At 42.4% G+C, this 16,744-nt stretch overlaps 1 protein-coding gene across 2 annotated transcripts in view; it reads right to left on the bottom strand.

Moving 5' to 3' along the window:
* The window catches only part of LOC106579649 (protein 4.1), a 114,991-nt gene extending 107,838 nt beyond the window's left edge, over positions 1-7,153 (bottom strand). The window contains exon 1 of one of the 2 annotated variants that reach the window (XM_045702744.1): positions 6,970-7,153. The gene's annotated coding sequence lies outside the window, so the exon portion shown is untranslated. Of the gene's footprint in view, positions 1-4,140; positions 4,705-6,969 lie in introns of those variants that run through there. The other variant, XM_045702739.1, reaches the window with a different exon arrangement.
* Between the last annotated feature and the right edge of the window lie 9,591 nt (positions 7,154-16,744).

Genomic DNA, 16,744 nt, shown 5'->3' with positions numbered 1-16,744 from the left:
TCGGTTTTTGTTTGTTTGGGGGATGTCTGTAGACACGGCAGGAATCACAGGACAGTTTTTAAATGGCCTTTTGTCCACCATCTCGCAAACACACTGTCAGCACCATCTCAAGTTGCTTACTGCAAGCTGGGGTAGTTTGTTTCACATCTCAGACTCTCGACCTGTACGGCGAGAGGGCGGAGCTAGCCAGTTGAGAGGGTGGTGAATGTGCTGCTAAAAAAGCAAATCTGGGGGACGCAGGCAAACATAATGAACAAACCCCTATTCATGATTGCACTCGTTTGTAAAGAGGCAGGAGCTATTAGAACTCAGTCAGATCAATAACAGAAGTGTTCTGAGCATTGATCAATGCTTGGAGCAATATGTACATGTTGACCCGTCATTTATTTTCTTTATTGTGTACAAAATATATCTTTTTAATGTTATATATTTTTTCAAATTAGATAAAAAGTACAGAGGTCCGGACCTTGGTGTCCTCATATGAAGCAACGGCCATGGTCAGACCTCCAGTGTGAATGACAAATCAACGGACCCAAAATAAATGAGCAAAACAGGCTACTTAATCTTACCCTGTTATGCATCATCATTGAAACCGCTGACACCAATTGTTCGCTTGACTTGGAACAATATTCTTTCAGTCACTGATATAAAAGCCCAGAGACAGCAGAAGAAACAATATCGACTCAGGAGATGAGCTTTTCATCATGGCCAAGTACATCAATAGAAGAGAAGAGCTTTTGAGGTCAAAGACGGCAGACACGGTCAATGAACAAACAAATCATTATTACTGTTACAGTCAATGTGCAACACTCATCACACAGTGTATGATAAGGACCACCACTGAGTCAGCTGAGAGCACCCACCCACTGGGCACATATGTCAGTTCAATGTTCACTTTTGATAAAGATTTGATAAGACTTAAAACTGGACGAGTCAAATTATTGTTGCTCTTTGGTTTAATGCTGGGAAAAAAAGGTCTGTTGATGAGCATTTCGTTTTCCATGTTAGTAGCCGATGTGTGTAAAACATGAACCCCTCCCTCTGCAACTGGATCCTGGACTTCCTGACGGGTTGCCCCCAGGTGAGGGTAGGCAACAACACATCCGCCATGCTGACCCTGAACACGGGGGCCCCTCAGGGGTGTGTGCTTAGTCCCCTCCTGTACTCCCTGTTCACTCACGACTGCATGGTGCACACGACTCCAACACCATCATTACGTTTGCTGACTACACAAAGGTGGTTGGCCTGATCACCGACAACGATGAGACAGCCTATAGGGAGGAGGTCAGAGACCTGGCAGTGTGGTGCCAGGACAACAACCTCTCCCACGATGTTAGCAAGACAAAGGAGCTGATCGTGGACTACAGGAAAAGGAGGGCCGAGCACACCCCTTCTACATCGACTAGGCTGTAGTGGAACGGGTCGAGAACTTGAAGTTCCTCTGTGTCCAGTAAGGCGTTATCATGGTCCACCACATGGACCATGATAATATAGAGGTCCCTGCCATCCAGGATCTCTATAACAGCCATTGTTAGAGGAAAGCCCCTTAAAATTGTCAAAGACTCCAGCCAACCAAGTCATAGACTGTTCTCTCTGCTACTGCACAGCAAGTGGCACCGATGCACCAAGTCTGGAACCAACTAAATAGTTAGTTAAATAGTTAACCAAATAGCCACCAGGACTATCTGCATTGACCCTTTTTGCACTCATTATTTTGACTCATCACATAAGCTGCTGTTACTGTTTATTATCTATCCTGTTGCCTAGTAACTTTACACCTACCTATATGTACATATCTACCTCAATGACCTCGTACCCCTGCACATCGACTCAGTACTGATACCCTGTGTATATAACCAAGTTATTGTTACTCATTGTGTATTTGTTCCTTGTTATTATTTTCCTATTTGTCTCTCTGCGTTGTTGGGAAGGACCCATCAGTAAGCATTTCACTGTTAGTCTACACCTGTTGTTTACGTCGCATGTGACCAGGTCCCCCTAAACATGTCATTTTATCCAATATGATCACAAAGGCTAAACTGATTCTATATCAGCACTCTTACTCTGAGACCCTTTGTGAATATGGCCCTTGCCTCTATTCATTGCAGTTTCGTTCACCTTTTTAAATGGACTCATCAATGCAACATGCATATAGCCCTGAGTCCAGAGTGAGTGAAGTCGACTTTCAGTGTACAATAGACACTAGTAGATGTATGATTCGTTGAGTAGACCAGTGTATTGTGAATGGAATCCACTTCTGATCTTGTCTAGTGTGAGATGTGGCAGATTTGATATTGCAATATCAAGCAAGATGTGGAGGCCTGCTTCTCTGGGTGCTGCTGGTGTCAACTGTCATCATTTTTGAGCGTTAGTGTGTGTGTGTGTGTGTGTGTGTGTGTGTGTGTGTGTGAGAGAGTCCGTGATCGCGTGTGTTTGAAAGCTATGATGACAGGAGAGATGAGGGAGTTGGTTTGGGAATGCTTTGTGCATAGCCTTGCTGGTTCTTCTAACTTTCTTTAATGAGTTTATTGTTTAGAGGGAGAGTGCAGTGCAATCTGAGATTTTATGTTAAAATCTTAAAAAGGAAATATAACTATTTCATCAGTGTATAACGATCTTGCACTCAGAAGCTCAGGTTACCATACAGTATATTGCTTTACCAAAAGTAATCATTTGAGTACAGAAGTCCTTGCACCAGAGTTGAATTACAAAGAATACAGGCACAAAAGCCCTGACAACCTTAACAGCGGATGTTTTCTCCCAATCTACAAGGCAGGGAGCAGGAACACTGGAGCAGGCCTAGCCAGGGTATACCAGTGTAATATTTACATCATGCTGAACCGGCACTTTGACTTTCACAGCACTTGAGCATTCATAATCATCCCATAGGTTTTGTTACATTAAAAATGTCTGTTCAGTCACTCAGGTAATGGAGCACTTTATGACTTACTGCTGGGAAAGAAGACTAAGTCTGATTTATACCTGCAGATCAGAGAGAGAGAGAGAGAGAGAGCCTGCCGAGAGAGAGAGAGAGAGAGAGAGAGAGAGAGAGAGAGAGAGCCTGCCGAGAGAGAGAGAGAGAGAGAGAGAGAGAGAGAGAGAGAGAGAGAGAGAGAGAGAGAGAGCGAGCCAGAGAGAGCGAGACAGAAAGAGCGAGGCAGAGAGAGACAGAGAGAGACAGAGAGAGCGAGAGAGAGCCAGAGAGAGTGAGACAGAGAGAGCGAGAGAGAGCCAGAGAAAGCGAGACAGAGAGAGCGAGAGAGAGCGAGACAGAGAGAGCAAGAGAGACAGAGAGAGTGAGAGAGAGACAGAGAGAGAGAGAGAGACAGAGAGAGCGAGAGAGAGACAGAGAGAGCGAGAGAGAGACAGAGAGAGCGAGAGAGACAGAGAGAGCGAGACAGAGAGAGACAGAGAGCGAGAGAGAGACAGAGAGAGAGAGACAGAGAGAGCGAGAGCGAGACACAGAGAGCGAGACAGAGAGAGCGAGAGAGAGACAGAGAGAGCGAGAGAGAGACAGAGAGAGCGAGACAGAGAGAGAACCAGAGGCATGTCTACCTAACATTAGCTGAACTTTTCCTCTAGGGAATATAGCTACAGAGAAAACCCAATGATATAAATAGCAAGTATCAGCCGTTATAAACAGCAATAACAGCATGCCAGACCGACGACATACTGACATTTCTGCAGCATTTTAATAGCTTAGTGTTTGTAATGCTGTGCTAACTGACATTTGCTGTGTTTAATCTGCATCTGTGGTGGGTTCTGAAGATTAAATACAAGGCAAATAGGTTAAAACCCAAACAGAACTGTCTGTTCTGAAGAGATCCTTGTTGAACTCAGCTGTGTTTCTTGAGTTTATTCACTTCCTCCGCTAAAGAAAGGATGCCCTCAAGCATCCTGGCTGTAGTCAAATTCCACCAATTCAACTCTCTATGGTCATACATGCACTGACATATGTGGTGAGGTAGGCTATGCATGTAATAGCCTCCAAGGCATTTGCCAACTGTGCCTAACAGTTGTAGCCTACTGTAGACCTATACAGTATATCCCACAATTTGTTGACAGGTGACAAGGGCAGACTCCTCAACCAGGTAGTTTCCATTTTGTGAGTAAATGTTTGAAGTATGTATTTGTACTCACCGTGACAGGTCATATACAGCACATCCAGATTCCATCCAGATACCATCCAGATACCATCCAGGTTGATCCGGAGTGATGTGGGGGAGAAAATGGAAATAACAGCTCAGTAGTCCAACACTCAAAGTGCAACATGTCATAACATGCCAACCACATAACCCAGAGATCAAATATACTAGTAGACATTTTTGTCAAACAGTTATAATTTAGTCTACGTCAATATTTGTACAGCAGTGCTTATTCCAAGCTGCGACCAGAACACCAATTTTTTTAATGTGTACACAACAATCACGGCATATCAACATTCTTGCCTGCGCAGCGACTGAAATCTAATATTTTCTCTACATCCTACTGCCAAAGACCACTGTGCTGTGGCTGATATTAAAGGGAGACTTCAGGATTTTAGCAATGAGGCCCTTTATCTTCTTCCCCAGAGTCAGAGGAACTTGTGGATACACGTTTTATGTCTCTGTGCCCATTACGAAGGAAGTTAGAGGTAGTTTCGTAAGCCAACGCTAACTAGCATTAGCACAATGACTGGATGGGTAGCCTAGTGGTTAGAGCATTGGACCAGAAACGCCCTGGATTGAATCCCCGAGCTGACAAGGTAAAAATCTGTCATTCTGCCCCTGAGCAAGGCAGTTAACCCACTGTTCTACGGGCACCAAAGACGTGGATGTTGATTAAGGCAGCCCTCCGCTCCTCTATGTTTCAGAGGGGTAGGGTTAAACGCGGCAGACACATTTCAGTTGTACAACTGACTAGGTATCCCCCTTTCCCTTTCTAAACATAGATGTCTATGTTTGGGCCAAATCAAGGCTGGTCCAGACCAAAAACCAATGTCTGTGGAAGTGGAAATCAAAGCCAGTCTGGACAGGACCAAAAAAGACTGCTAGTCTGGACTGGACCAAAAAAGACTGCTAGTCTGGACTGGACCAAAAAAGACTGCTAGTCTGGACTGGACCAAAAAAGACTGCTAGTCTGGACTGGACCAAAAAAGACTGCTAGTCTGGACAGGACCAAAAAAGACTGCTAGTCTGGACTGGACCAAAAAAGACTGCTAGTCTGGACTGGACCAAAAAAGACTGCTAGTCTGGACTGGACCAAACAAAGACTGCTAGTCTGGACTGGACCAAAAAAAAGACTGCTAGTCTGGACTGGACCAAAAAAAGACTGCTAGTCTGGACTGGACCAAAAAAAGACTGCTAGTCTGGACTGGATCAAAAAAAAGACTGCTAGTCTGGACTGGACCAAAAAAGACTGCTAGTCTGGACTGGACCAAAAAAGACTTCCAAAAGACCATTCTTACTGGAGTGTAGCCTAACACGTCGGCCTGCAATGGGATGTTATGAATGCCCATCCATGTGGTAGGACCACCGTTTGTAAAACAGGCTGTTGCATTGGCTTAATTAGTCCTAATTCCTGTGACTAATTCATGTGGCTCTTTAAGCCCTGAATATCAGCTACCCAACTTTATCAGGAGTTATCCTGAGCCTGTTTGCAACGGGAAATGCAGTTTTTTCTTCTTCGCTATGATCAGCTCATTTTGACTGATACAAAATTGAAACCACTGATCATGACAATTTAGCCGATGGGGTGAAACTCCTGGACCCCAGTTATGAGTAGCCTGATTATCCATTCCATATTTTCACATTTAGTTTGACCGGTCCTGTTTATAGGATATGTTGTTTGTTAACATGTCAGCACATTTTTATTTGATTGGGAGCCATGTAGGTTAGGCTAATTGATCGTAGAAACTTGCATGATATAAAAAAGGCTCTGTCTCATTACATTGTCATACATGTTATCTCTAGCCTGTAGGCTACAGAAAAGGCCACATACTCTTTCTACCATATACTCTCTGCTACATGATTGATGTTAGATTCGTTTTCTGATGGAACGTTGGTGGAGCGCTGCAGCGATGCGTCTCTCCAACAGCACCCTGGAGAGGCGCGCTGGGAATGGACTAAATATTTTGACAAAGTGAGCACTGCTTATCACAGGGAGGCATCAGCGCTCAAATAAAAAAAAAGCCCATATGCCACTGGTTGAAAGACATTGTCATTGTTTTTGGGCAGAATTATGTGGAGGTTTTATGTGTTGTTGGAGGTGTCTTGGTCAGTTTAGCTGCGCTGCAGAGGGCTATATCGGTCCGCTTATGGCTTTTTACAATACCTTTGGATTCCTCATGTTTAACTCATTGTTAGAAAAAAGTTTAGTCCAAATCGGATGTTAGGCACTATATTTATTGAGTATTATATGAATCCTATACATTAAAATGGCCAATTTGGGTGCAAACAATTAGCATAATTTCTCAGCAAAATAATGTTACAGGAAAGGTATCGTATCTTTTTCTAACAACAGAAACGATTTCAGAACAATCTGAGATGGTGGATGTCGAAAGCCTCTTGTTCTTTTTGAAGTGGAACCACCCAGTAGCCTGTCTATTCTCAAGGTATTAAAGCAAATTATCGGCGACGTTAAGCACAGAATACTTTGTATAAACAGCTGTTGACGTCATGGAGACATGATACGGTAAAATACAGTAGCCTATAAATACGTACGGATGTGGGATATTGTTTTATCAACAAGTCATTTAATCAAATAACGAAATCCGCAATAGGCAATACAGTTACCTCGAAAATAATTTGACTACTTCTAAAATAAAACTGCAACAAAGTAAACTTTGAAAACAACCGTCGATCTTCACAGTAAAAACACTACTGTGCAGTAACCAAAACAAAACCGAACAGATGTTACTCTCATTCATGCGCTTAAGTCCGTCCCGAATAAAACAAGTATAGGACACTTCATTTGTAAAGATATGTTTACCTGATTCCTATAGACGTTTTGTCCTTTCCAGCCCTGTGATACGATCCTCTCAGATAAATACCGTTATTTCTGAAATGTCTGGTTGGCGGGACGACGTAAATCCAGTTCAGGACAGCGTAGAGCGCCTCTCACACCTGCACAGCAGTCCTCTCGCTGTCCACTAACAGTCGACGCTACAACCAAACACGTCGCTCCTCACAGACGCGCCCCTCTATTGCGCAATTGGTCATCTTCCACACAAGCCGTTCCCAGCAAGAGAAGTCACACCCATTCTGGGCAAAGCCTCTTTCTATAACGGGATAGGTCAATCCTCATAGGTCAATGTTACTGTCAGTTCAAATATTAATCACATATGTGGGCTGGCTGTTGGAGCTCCAATCCAGTGGCTTTTATTGAGTGAGATAAATGCTGCTACTGTCCCTCTGAGCTAGCCTACTGTAGTCAGAAAAATGTCACTGCTGCTTCTTTCTGCCTAATGCAATGGCTGGAAGGATAGTCTCTGTAATAGCTATTATAATGGAGGTGCAAGCACCCATGAATAACTAACCCAAGATAGCAACTGATTATTGCATGGCAAATGTTTATTTCAGTCTCTATCTCTGATTGTATAGTTTTCAGTGGGACATAATCAGATTAGACCCTATCTCTGAATGTCAATCATCATTGGAGAAGGCACACGGAAGTACTGATTTCTGATGAGTTTACGCCATGATTTTCAGCCACTGATTTAGAGGGAAATTCAGAGGCATGCTGGGAGTTGATACAAATATGTTTAGGCTAAGAACAGACCAACTTGCTCTGGGTAGGATAATATATTGGCCATATACCACAAACTCCCGAGGTGCTTTATTGCTATTATAAACTGGTTACCAACGTTACCACGGCTGTCAGCCAATCAGCATTCAGGGCTCGAACCACCCAGTTAATAATTCCCTTTAGACTATTAGAATGGGATGAGAATTACAAAGGCTGTCACAACGACACATACTGTCAGTAGGCTACATCTTCTTAGGACACCTCAGACCACACTCATCTTTACCCGCATCCCTTTGAAGGGTGTGTTCCAACTTTCTTATGAATTATTGAAAGTAAATCTGTCACCTGGAATAAACTGATGCCTCTCGGCCCGCTCCCACAGCAAAAGATAAAAGACAGATATAAGAGAGAGATTTAATCTGTCGAAGTACAAAACTTCTCCCGTCATGTGGGGCCTAGATACAATGAGATGCAACTTTATTAATCCAATGAAACAGTGATGTGATCTCTGGAAAGTAATTATTTATATGACGGATCACTACAGTAGCCATATAGCCTGACCTGAAATGTCAGTCCAGTATACTATTTTATTAGACGGGCCATAGGGAGTTCTGGTATATAAATGGTTGTAGTGTGACAAATTAAATCAGTGTTGTAACAGAAGGTAGATTCAGCCGGTATAAATCATGTGTGGTCATTTTGCAGTCACATACTCATTGGAGCACATTGTGCTTCACTGCCATTGCTTCTTACAGACTCGCACTATGGTGTGAAGTGGAATACTGGCTTCATGTGGCTACGATTGGAAGTGCAACTGCAAACAGCTTTTCACACAGACAATTCTGATTTATATTTATGAGTTATAGACATGTGGCCTCCTATAGAACAAATGACAGCTCTTTAATATCATTGACAACACTTTAACAGATCATTAAGCAGCATACCACCCTGCATCCCACTGCTGGCTTGCCTCTGAAGCTAAGCAGGGTTGGTCCTGGATGGGAGACCAGATGCTGCTGAAAGTGGTTTTGGAAGGCCAGTAGGAGGCACTATTTCCTCAAAAAATATTTTTTTTATCCCAATGCCCAAAGGCAGTGATTGGGGACATTGCCCTGTGTAAGTTGCTATCTTTCGGATGGGACTTTAAACAGGTGTCCTGACTCTCTGTGGTCACTAAAGATCCCATGGCACTTATTGTAAGAGTAGTGATGTTAACCCTGGTTTCCTCACTAAATTCCCAGTCTGGCCCTCATACCATCATGGCCACCTAATCGTCCCCAGCTTCCAATTGGTTCATTCCTCTCCCCTGTAACTATTCCCCAGGTTGTTGCTGTAAATGAGAAAGCGTTATTTGTCAACTTACCTGGTAAAATAAGGGATATAAAGAGACATTAAAGGCCTGTGGTGGGAAGTCTTTCACAATGAAAGCATATTACAAGATAATACCAGTCAAGCTGAGGAAAGAAAGTAAAGGAAAAATAAAGATGTCTTACAAGTGCTATATTTAGCATTATAAACTGTGTGGTTCGAGCCCTGAATGCTGATTGGCTGACAGCCGTGGTATATCAGACCATATACCATGGGTATGACAAAACATTTTGTTACTGCTCTAATTACATTGGTAACCAGTTTATAATAGCAGTAAGGCACCTCGGGGGCTTGTGGTATATGACCAATATACCACACCTCCTTCAGGTCTTATTGCTTAAGCAAAGTATAGCTTCAATAATCTTCCCCGTCTCCCTGCATTTTCCATTCAAATATAAACCCCTTTATGTCTCATCACTGGCTTTTATTCCCAGTTCAGTTTCTCCAATCAGGTCGCACAGAGGGTGAGGCAGCACGTACGCAGCGCTGCTAGATTCTTTGTCCTGGTCTAAGTGTGGTGTTATACCCATTACAATGCAAAGCTATTCTCTGAGAAACAGCCAACATGGTGCACTGGTGGAGGAGACCTGCTGCTTAGTGGATAGTGATAGCATCGTGCATGGGGGAAAATCACCATGAATAATACATTCTTTGTTATTAGTGTGGCTTCTCTTAGTATTTTTGTAAAAGTGAGTCAGACAAAGCTATAGCTCTTTTGTGAAACTAGGAGAAAATCCAAACACAGGTATGGCTGAAAGTGTTAGGTAGTATCAAGGTTCAAGTTTAAAATGAAACTGTGGCTATTCTGTCAAAATAAGAGGAATTGAGCTAAGTATTTCTGGGAGGTCTTTCTCTGCTGGTCCGTATTCACAAAGTATCTAAGAGTAGTGTCGCTGATCTAGGATCAGGTACACACTGTTCATTTTAATATAATTCATTATGATCTAAAACAGAACACTGATCCTAGATCAGCAATCCTACTCTGAAACGTTTTCTGAATACTGACTCTGGTTGGGTTTGTTAGTGGAACAGACATTGACAGGCAACAGGGAGAAAACGTTTACACTTCTTTCATGACTGCCATTTTTCCGGACCAGAGCCCCAACAGAACCCAGGTTCAAGAAGGGCAGATTGTGGCCGCTGACATTTCACCCAAATGTCATTGAACAACAATAAAAGTCCCACTATGAGTAGCCCAGACTCATGACACAATCATGTATATTAACCTTAGAGAGGACCCAGCCACAGAGAGACTCCTTACAGACAGGACATTACTTATTACAGACAGGTTTGCCATGTCCGCGGATTTCCCGCAAAATTGGGCTACTTTAAAAACAATGTCACAGCCACGTGAAATATCAGAGCGCTTTGTAAGGGCTAGATACTAGTATCCACTGAGCATCTGATTGTTCAGCCAATTTGTATCGAAAGGGGAAAATCTAATCCCTTGTGCTACATTCCCGTTCGGGACTCATTCAGACTGACTCATTATAAAAGAAGCTAGGGTTAGCTGGTTAACGTTACAGAGCTTCAGACATCAGATATACAGAAAATGGTACATGGACATGGTGGCTGGTAAAATAACTCAGTATGGAAGAAAATGTGGTGATCCTGCCCCCCTGTGGTCAACACACACACAAATACGGTCCCGTCTGTGCTGACTGTGGTTTGACGTTTCCCCTAGACGCTGATCTAGGGTCAGTTTAGCATTTCCCCCACTAATGATTAAGGTTAGGATTGGGTGAGGAGAAGCTGAAACTTCCCCCAGGAGAGCATGGCTGCAGTGCACATTTGTGACATGATCACAACAGCTGAAACAGGTGAGGTCTCTAGAACAGGCTCTTTATGTGTCATGATGTCTTCAATGGTGCAGTTGATTGGAGTTGTTAGAGAAATTATGCAAGCATTTAATTTAACAGAAATTAATGATGTGCCGAAAGGCAATGTTAGGTATGTAACGTTTGCCTTTTAATCAAGGTTTATGGCGCTTACCTTGCAGTAGGCTATTTTACAACAATGTGCTTGAAAAAAAAAAATGCTATCCAAATGTAGTTCATCTGTAACTGCTGCTAGTATTTTGTGCATTAGGACAGAGTGTGTTAGGACAGAGGTGTTAGGACAGAGTGTTGTATTTTATGGTTTACGACAGAGTGTGTTAGGACAGGGTGCTGCTTGTATTTTATGGTTTAGGACAGAGTGTGTTAGGACAGAGTGTTGTATTTTATGGTTTAGGACAGAGTGTGTTAGGACAGAGTGTTGTATTTTATGGTTTAGGACAGAGTGTGTTAGGACAGAGTGTTGTATTTTATGGTTTAGGACAGAGTGTGTTAGGACAGAGTGTTGTATTTTATGGTTTAGGACAGAGTGTGTTAGGACAGAGTGTTGTATTTTATGGTTTAGGACAGAGTGTGTTAGGACAGAGTGTTGTATTTTATGGTTTAGGACAGAGTGTGTTAGGACAGAGTGTTGTATTTTATGGTTTAGGACAGAGTGTGTTAGGACAGAGTGTTATATTTTATGGTTTAGGACAGAGTGTGTTAGGACAGAGTGTTGTATTTTATGGTTTAGGACAGAGTGTTGTATTTTATGGTTTAGGACAGGGTGGGTATTTTATGGTTTAGGACAGAGTGTGTTAGGACAGAGTGTTATATTTTATGGTTTAGGACAGAGTGTGTTAGGACAGAGTGTTGTATTTTATTGTTTAGGACAGAGTGTGTTAGGACAGAGTGTTGTATTTTATGGTTTAGGACAGAGTGTGTTAGGACAGAGTGTTGTATTTTATGGTTTAGAACAGGGTGCTGCTAGTATTTTATTGTTTAGGACAAGGTGCGTTAGGACAGAGTGTTGTATTTTATGGTTTAGGACAGGGGGAGTTAGGACAGGGTGCTGCTTGTATTTTATGGTTTAGAACAGGGTCCTGCTTGTATTTTATGGTTTAGAACAGGGTGCTGCTTGTATTTTATGGTTTAGAACAGGGTCCTGCTTGTATTTTATGGTTTAGGACAGGGTGCTGCTTGTATTTTATGGTTTAGAACAGGGTGCTGCTTGTATTTTATGGTTTAGGACAGAGTGTGTTAGGACAGAGTGTTGTATTTTATGGTTTAGGACAGAGTGTGTTAGGACAGAGTGTTGTATTTTATGGTTTAGGACAGGGTTCGTTAGGACAGAGTGTTGTATTTTATGGTTTAGGACAAGGTCCTGCTTGTATTTTATGGTTTAGAACAGGGTGCTGCTTGTATTTTATGGTTTAGTACAGGGTGCTGCTTGTATTTTATGGTTTAGAACAGGGTGCTGCTTGTATTTTATGGTTTAGGACAGAGTGTGTTAGGACAGAGTGTTGTATTTTAGGGTTTAGGACAGAGTGTGTTAGGACCGAGTGTTGTATTTTATGGTTTAGGACAGAGTGTGTTAGGACAGAGTGTTGTATTTTATTGTTTAGGACAGGGTGCGTTAGGACAGGGTGCTGCTTGTTTTTTAGGGTTTTGGACAGGGTTCGTTAGGACAGGGTGCTGATTGTATTTTAGGGTTTAGGACAGGGTGCGTTAGGACAGAGTGTTGTATTTTAGGGTTTAGAACAGGGTTCGTTAGGACAGAGTGTTGTATTTTATGGTTTAGGACAGGGTTCGTTAGGACAGAGTGTTGTATTTTAGGGTTTAGAACAGGGTTCGTTAGGACAGGGTGCTGCTTGTATTTTATGGTTTAGGACAGGGTTCGTTAGGACAGAGTGTTGTATTTTATGGTTTAGGACAGGGTTCGTTAGGACAGAGTGTTGTATTTTATGGTTTAGGACAGGGTGCATTAGGACAGGGTGCTGCTTGTATTTTATGGTTTAGAACAGGGTTCGTTAGGACAGAGTGTTGTATTTTAGTGTTTAGGACAGGGTGTGTTAGGACAGAGTCTTGTATTTTAGGGTTTAGGACAGGGTGCATTAGGACAGGGTGCGTTAGGACAGAGTGCTGCTTGTATTTTATGGTTTAGAACAGGGTTCGTTAGGACAGGGTGCTGCTTGTATTTTATGGTTTAGGACAGGGTGTGTTAGGACAGAGTGTTGTATTTTATGGTTTAGAACAGGGTTCGTTAGGACAGGGTGCTGCTTGTATTTTATGGTTTAGGACAGAGTGTCTTAGGACAGAGTGTTGTATTTTATGGTTTAGGACAGAGTGTGTTAGGACAGAGTGTTGTATTTTATGGTTTAGGACAGAGTGTGTTAGGACAGAGTGTGTTGTATTTTATGGTTTAGGACAGAGTGTGTTAGGACAGAGTGTTGTATTTTATGGTTTAGGACAGGGTTCTGCTAGTATTTTATGGTTTAGGACAGGGTTCTGCTAGTATTTTATGGTTTAGGACAGGGTGCTGCTTGTATTTTATGCGTTACAACAGGGTTCTGCTAGTATTTTATGGTTTAGGACAGGGTGCGTTAAGACAGTCTTGTTAGTATTTTATGCTTTAGGACAGAGTGTTGCTAGTATTTTATGGGTTAGTATAGGGTGCGGCTAGTATTTTATACGTTAGAACAGAGTGTTGCTAGAACACTACAAAAATATGTGGACACCCCTTCAAATTAGTGGATTTGTATATTTCAAGCACACCCGTTGCTGACAGGCGTATTAACTTGAGCACACAGCCATGTAATCTCCATAGACAAACATTGTCAGAGAATGGCCTTACTGAAGAGCTCAGTGACTTTCAAAATGGCACCGTCATAGGATGCCACCTTTCCAAAAAGTCAGTTAATAAAATTTCTGCCCTGCTAGAGCTGCCCCGGTCAACCGTAAGTGCTTTTATTGTTAAGTGGAAACATCTAGGAGCAACAACGGCTCAACCGCGAAGTGGTAGGCCACACAAGCTCACAGAACAGGACCGCCCAGTGCTGAAGCATGTAGCGCATAAAAATTGTCTCTGTCCTTGGTTACAACACTCACTACCGAGTTCCAAACGGTCTCTGGAAGCAACGTCAGCACAATAACTGTTCGTACAGAGCTTCATGAAATGGGTTTCCATGGCCTAGCAGCCGCACCCAAGCCTAAGATCACCATACGCAATGTCAAGTGTCGGTTGGAGTGGTGTAAAATTCGTCGCCATTGGACTCTGGAGCAGTGGACACGCGTTCTCTGGAGTGATAAATCACGCTTCATCATCTGGCAGTCCGAAGGACAAATCTGTGTTTGGCGGATGCCAGTATAACGCTACTTGCCTGAATGCACAGTGCCAACTGTGGTGGAGGAGGAATAATGGTCTGTGGCTGTTTTTCATGGTTCGGGCTAGGCTTCTTAGTTCCAGTGAAGGGAAATCTTAATACTTCAGCAGACAATGACATTCTAGACAATTCTGTGCTTCCAACTTTGTGGCAACAGTTTGGGGAAGGCCCTTTCCTGTTTCAGCATGACAATGCCCCCGTGCACAAAGTGAGGTCCAAACAGAAATAGTTTGTCAAGAATTGTGTGGAAGAACATGACTGGCCTGCACAGAGCCCTGACCTCAACCCCATAAAACACCTTTGGGATGAATTGGAACGCCGACTGTGAGCCAGGCATAATCTCCCAACATCAGTGGCCGACCTCACTAATGCTCTTGTTGCTGAATGGAAGCAAGTCGCTGCAGCAATGTTCCAACATCTACTGGAAAGCCTTCCCAGAGGAATGGAGGCTGTTATAGCAGCAAAGGGGAGGGGGGACCAACTCCATGTTATTCCCCATTACTTTGGAATGAGATGTTCAACGAGCAAAAGTATGTCCACATACTTTTGGCCATAGTGTATTTTATGCATTAGGACAGGGTCGGGCTAGTATTTTATGCGTTAGGACAGGGTGAAGAAAGTATTTTATGCGTTAGGACAGTGTGAAGCTAGTATTTTATGCGTTAGGACAGAGTGAAGCTAGTATTTTATGCGTTAGGACAGGGTGAAGCAAGTATTTTATGCGTTAGGACAGGGTGAAGCTAGTATTTTATGTGTTAGGACAGGGTTTGGCTAGTATTTTATGCATTAGGACAGGGTGAAGCTAGTATTTTATGCGTTAGGACAGGGTGGGGCTCGTATTTTATGTGTTAGGACAGAGTGTTGCTAGTATTTTATGCGTTAGGACAGGGTGAGGCTCGTATTTTATGTGTTAGGACAGAGTGTTGCTAGTATTTTATGCATTAGGACAGATTGTTGCTTGTATTTTATGTGTTAGGACAGACTTGGTACCAGTATTTTATGCGTTAGGACAGGGTGCGGCTAATATTTTAAGCGTTAGGAAAGAGTGCAGTTAGTAGATTATGTGTTAGGACAGGGTTTGGCTAGTATTTAATGAGTTAGGACAGTGTGTGGTTAGGATTTTATGCGTTAGGACAGGGTCGAGCTAGAATTTTATGCGTTAGGACAGGGTAAAGGTAGTGTTTTATGTGTTAGGACAGTGTTTGGCTAGTATTTTATGCGTTAGGACAGGGTGCGGCTCGTATTTTATGTGTTAGGACAGAGTGTTGCTAATATTTTATGCGTTAGGACAGAGTTTTGCTCGCATATTATGTGTTAGGACAGAGTCCTGCTTGTATTTTATGTGTTAGGACAGGGTGTGGCTAGTATTTTATGCGTTAGGACAGGGTTCGACTAGTATTTTATGCGTTAGGACAGGGTTCGACTAGTATTTTATGCGTTAGGAAAGGGTGCAGTTAGTATTTTATGCGTAAGGACAGGGTTTGGCTAGTATTTAATGCGTTAGGACAGGTTGCGGCTAGTACTTTATGCGTTAGGACAGGGTGAAGCTAGTATTTTATGTGTTAGGACAGAGTGTTGCTAGTATTTTATGTGTTAGGGTAGAGTGTTGCTAGTGTTTAATGCGTTAGGACAGGTTGCGGCTAGAATTGTATGCGTTAGGACAGGGTGAAGCTAGTATTGTATGTGTTAGGACAGAGTGTTGCTAGTATTTTATGTGTTAGGGTAGAGTGTTGCTAGTGTTTTATGCGTTAGGAAAGGGTGCAGTTAGTATTTTATGTGTTAGGGCAGAGTGTTGCTTGTATATTTATGTGTTAGGACAGGGTACGGCTAGTATTTTATGCGTTAGGACAGGGTTGAGCTAGAATTTTATGTGTTAGGACAGAGTGTTGCTTGTATTTTATGTGTTAGGACAGTGTTGTTAGTATTTTATGTGTTAGGACAGGGTTCGACTAGTATTTTATGTGTTAGGACAGAGTGTTGCTAGTAATTTATGTGTTAGGACAGTGTTGCTAGTATTTTATGTGTCAGGACAGAGTGTTGCTATTGTTTTATGTGTCAGGACAGAGTGTTGCTAGTATTTTAAGTGTTAGGACAGAGTGTTGCTAGTATTTTGTGTTAGGACAGAATGTGTGTTGCTAGTATTTTGTGTTAGGACAGAATCTTGGTAGTATTTTATGTGTTAGGACATAGTGTTGGTAGTATTTTATGTGTTTGGACAGAGTGTTGCTAGTGTTTTATGTTAGGACAGTATGTTGCTAGTATTTTATGTGTTAGGACAGAGTGTTGCTAGTTGGCCATGAAATGAAAAAACTAAGAAACACTTTTCTTTTCAAAAGTAACATGGCGTGCTTACGTCACAACTGGCCATTAGGGCAACTATTACTAGTCTCAACTTATTTTTTGTTTTTTATTTGGTGTAGTTCACATTAATTATTTTCATAGAATTTACTGTCT

The sequence above is a fragment of the Salmo salar genome, chromosome ssa19 (assembly GCF_905237065.1).
Source record: "Salmo salar chromosome ssa19, Ssal_v3.1, whole genome shotgun sequence".
NCBI classification, from domain to species: Eukaryota; Metazoa; Chordata; class Actinopteri; order Salmoniformes; family Salmonidae; genus Salmo; species Salmo salar.
The sequence above is the reverse complement of the archived record's forward strand: the minus strand, read 5'-3'. Positions and strand labels throughout refer to the sequence as shown.